The following is a 5,100-nucleotide window of genomic DNA, read 5'->3' as shown; positions in this document are numbered from 1 at the left end:
CTGATGATGATGATTATTTTGATGATAATGATGATGATTTCTTTAAATGTAAGTATGTTCAGCGATTACTCCGGCACCTGTGATCCGATTTGAGTAATTCTTTTTTTGTTTGGAAGAAGTTACCTCCAAGGTGTTTCCATATTATTTTTGGTTCTGGTCTGATGATGGAATCCATGAGGAATTGAGGGAACTCCTCAATTTTTAAAGGCACATGTTAAGTGATTTCGGGGTTTTCTAAAGTAACTCGAGCATTTGCTTCCGAAAACCACCAATTTGATGTACTGCAACTGTAGCCTTACCACGAGTTTGACATTGACATATTCGCTAACGTCTTATGCATCTAAATGTAACTTTTTATGCATCTCGCTCACACTAAGGTTAGTACGAGCGAGATGCATAGGAAGTAAGTTACACACATGCTAGCGAATATATCAATATCAAACTCGTGGTAAGCTGGTAAGGCTACTGATCGGGGGTTAGGGTTAGGAGTTAAGGGGTCAGGGATTAAGGGGTTGGGGAATGGCGGTTGAAGGGTTGCTGGTTGAGGATCGAGGGGTTCCTGAATCAGGGGTTGATGTGCTGTGAGGTTGAGTGATCGGGGGGCTGAGGGATTGGGTCAGTGGCGGGGCGGGCGGATGGATTTAGTTGACAGGAATTATAATTTCCCAAACGGACTCGAGAAAATTCCTAATTACATATTTACTAAAGTAATAGGTACACGAATTTAGTGTTAAACATGAACTTGTTTTTCATTCATGCGTCGCGCTCTTAACAATGCGTTAAAACTAAAAATGGTAAAATAAAAACTTTTTACAAAAAAAATGAAACCGACTTCAAAAAGGATGAAATAAAATATTATCGTTTTTTATGTCTGTGCGTTACCAACTGATATGTTTGAAGTCGGTGCCAAGCCAAGTAGTAACAATACCAGTCAGAAATAATCAGCTTTATGGCTATAAATCCCATTAGAACTGTACTAATAACTATTATAAATGTGTAAAGAATTCTGTCTGCCTCTTTGTCGCCTTTTCATGGCTAAACAACTGAACCGCTTTAGGTGAAATTTGGCAAGAAGCAAGAAGCTAAATTCCTTGATTGTTTTATATTTTGAAATGTAGTCCTCTGGATAAGGGACGGGAAATAACTCAGTCTCAATCCCACACTTGCGTGCTATAGACTGTTCGAGCATTAGTAAGAAATGCTCTTTAAATAATACGACGGCAAAAAAATGCATTTATATTTACACTAATGTGCCGAAAAACATGGTACGAACTGCGCCAAGAAGGTTTGATCGTTTGTTCTGAGGTGTGTTCTTAGGTCCAGTCGACGTCAATGATATGTTTACACTTTTGCACCTTACTCCTTTGTAATAAGGCGAAAAGTGTAAACATATTTTGAACGTCGACCGTACCTACAGAAAGTACGTTCATTGTCGTCGTGTAAGGCAATCCAACGTAGGTAAATCCTTATCGAATCGCACCAAAGTCATGGTATGCTTCAAAATTTGGCTTGGCACCGACTTCAAACATATCAGTTGGTAACGCATAGACATAAAAAACGATAATATTTTATTTCATCCTTTTTGAAGTCGGTTTCAATTTTTTTGTAAAAAGTTTATATGACATTAATAAGATTCTGACTTTTGACAAATGTCATCATTGCCGCACATTTTCAAACAAATTGTCAAAAGCACTGCCAATGATTAATACAAGATTAATACAGTCTGTAGCTTAAATCACAGGCTAGTAAATATGAAAGTCTGACAAACTTTATTACAACTTTGTACGTATGTGAGGCAGTAAAATAACAGTTTCCATACGTATTTATGCCGCATTTACTTACATATGTAATTGCAAGGCAAACCACGAGACGAATAGCGAACGCAAATATGTAGACGCAAGAAAATAGGACTTCACCACGAGAATCAGACTAAGCTAACACTACACCGACTGGGCTTGTGATCGAGTGTGGAACTATACAGTGCCACTCCCACACATTATTGATGCAAATTCTGTGCAGTGTTAGCTTGGTATTTAGATGCACTCAAGGCAAGTAGGTACAATAAAATAAAATACTTGATGTGTTACATTATATTCCCTTTTCTTCTCGTTCCATTTCTTTCATGTACTCCGTGTTGTGATTGCCTATATAATTTATGTTTTACTGAAAAAGACACTCGCCTATATACGGATCCTAAAAGGCATTAACATATATATGAACTCAGTGAGAGGGACAAGGAGATAACATTCCTTTTTTATCCTTCCCAGCAGAAAATGAATCAAAAAGAGAAGAATAACTGCAGTTTCTCTAAAAGTTAAAGTGACCAAAGTTTTGTTAAATTAGGATAAAGAGAAAGCCAAAAGTAGCGATACTAATTAAATTGAAGAAAAACCTGTTTGATGACACATTTGAAGAGCATGACTATGCGAGGACCTAATTCAGGAACACAATTTCTACAGTTTTTTTTTCACATTATCAATAAAGATATTATAATAGTAAAGATACTATACAGCGCAATTAAAATACGATTGTTGTTCGAGTAAGATTTGCTAAGGATTTGAAAGATATTTAAAACATTGGAGTTTTATAAGTACAAACTACGAAAAATGTGTTGCTTAATCCCACTGTTGATGAGCCCCTTTATGGCATGCCTTGCGTGTTATGATTGCTATTGTGCCAGATTCTTTCCAAAAAAGGATCCAAAAGATCAGTATATAGGATGATGTGACCTAAGAGCTTATCAATCTTATCGTTTCTACCTTTTCGTTGGACACTTTCTGTCATTGTTCAGCGGATAGACAAGGATACACCTTTTTTATCCCTCTCAGCAGAAAGTGTCCAACGATAAGGTAATAATATGCCCTGTATAAATAATGTATGTATAAATAAACAATACAATCTTAATTTGTGTTTAATTATTTGGTTAGTTTTTTTATCCATCTACGATTGTAATATTGGGTTACGTAAAATAGTAAAGTAATGTCATCATCATCATCAAAGTTCCATGCTTCTTTATGATGTCGTCACACGATAAATTATATTAACACTCAAGTCATCAACATGCTATGGTTACATTTTGTAAGGTGCCTTCTAATAATACAGTAATTTTATACATTTCGCGTTTGCGTTAAATCCGGTAGTTCTGATTTTTTACAGACGTGTTTATGATGTTGGCCCAATGAATAATACAAGTTTGTGACTTGAAGCGCCGAACGCAACTTTGTCAAATATCGAAAAACCCACGATAATTTCGGTTTTCTTTTAGATTTGGGCGATTATAACCCTAAAGGACTAGTTTTTGATAATTTCGTTCGTTTTTAAAGTGGACTAAATTTGCTACAATATGAGACTAGAATTGTCTGTGTTACATCTAGTAGTTTCCGAAATAAAACCTTTCAAAATTTACATTTTTTTGAAATTGTATTCGTAGTAAGTAAGGTGAGTATGTGCAGTGAGTATGCACTTTTGTCTCAGGCGATGCAGCTTGGCACGATTGTTCCTGGGCATTTCTCAGGAGGGCCATTTTAACGTGTCCGGGGCAATAAATGATTGAATTTACTGTTCAATAAATCTGAATTAATTTAGGCATGATCTTCAGCCTATATTCTGTCCGGGACACTATCAAATTATTTATTTATTATTTATATAATACCAGAAAAAAAATTCAAATGCCAAAAATGATGTTCGGTGGGAGTGTCCCGCACCCAGATTTTATGAAACAAAAAATTATTACTCAAGATGGGGCATTAGATCGGAGTTATTAAGGGTATTCACGCATAAGGTATTAGTTAACTTATCATATTCTTTATATCACAATAATGTGTTTGCTCAACTCATTGCATAAAACCAAATTTACGATGTGTCCCGGGCTAGTGCCTGATTTCGGTGTAATTTGCAAAACATGTCGGTACTCCTTCAAAGTTGTAAACCAGGAACTCAGTGTCTCAAACATAGTATGCTTTAGTTGTGCCTTAACCATTGAATAAAGTAGAGGTACAGTCACAGTATAATAAAGTGAGTTTTTAAAGGTTTCCCAGTCCTTCGGTGGGTTTGGTTCGATGTTTTTTTGAGATCGGTGGTGCAATTTACTCCGAAAGTTTTAGTGCATTTATCGTTATGCAAGTGATTAAGAAATCCTCAAAAGTACGTAAATCCATCATTATTACATCTTCTCTGTATCACTCATACTATTTCTGTAATTGCTGAAAAGCGATTAATTTTGACATGGCTGGTGTTGATTTCCTTGGTTTCGGTGGATTTTTTGACCACCGATATCAAAAAAGTGATCACTGAATTCAAATCCTGCTTTGCAAACTAGTTTGTTGTACTAATTCATCACACCTAAAAAGTGCAAGATACGTTGTATAAACGTAAAATTATGTTTGTAAGTAAATTAAGCCATAATAGGTACAAAAAATCACTAGTTTACTATGAGTAGTTTTTTAAACCAGACGTGTGTTGAAACTTGTAGACCCAATGTTTCTTTCTCTGTCTTGATATTCTCTTCAAACCAATGAAGTAATATTATGTTAATTGTCCTCTGTATCACCTGAGGCCCTACACCTCGATAGCTTTTACACGTGTCAGCCATGTTAAATGAATGCAGTCAATTGGATCCCACTTCTTTTAAAATAACTTGTATTTGTAAGTACTATGCAAGGTGCACCCAAGGGACAGGATGTTCAGAACAAGGGATTAAAAATAAAGTGGCCGTCAAATGTCGAGATCGCTTCAAAGGCACTGAGCGTACCTTACTGATCAATATTTCTAAAGGATAGCCATAGACACAAATTGAACATAGCAAATGTTTTAACACTCCTCAATGTCTTATGTCTTTATGTCTAAATATAGGAGTTACAATTTAGCTCATGTGTTTGAGGGTGCTGGAGATCATAATTAATAGGTAAATCTTCAAGCATTAGTCGACCACTTCGAATAGTTTTAAATTGATGGAGTTCACGCTTTAAAACTCTGTTATTCAAAAATACTTGTTTTCCGTATTGCATCACATTGCTTTATAAGTGCATTAAATATTTTACAAGCATTGAACACCACTCAAAAATTTCTTGTGTATCGGGTGTAGCGGTTACATATCAGAAT

This window comes from Cydia splendana, chromosome 21 (genome assembly GCF_910591565.1).
Source record: "Cydia splendana chromosome 21, ilCydSple1.2, whole genome shotgun sequence".
NCBI lineage: Eukaryota > Metazoa > Arthropoda > Insecta > Lepidoptera > Tortricidae > Cydia > Cydia splendana.
The sequence above is the reverse complement of the archived record's forward strand: the minus strand, read 5'-3'. Positions refer to the sequence as shown.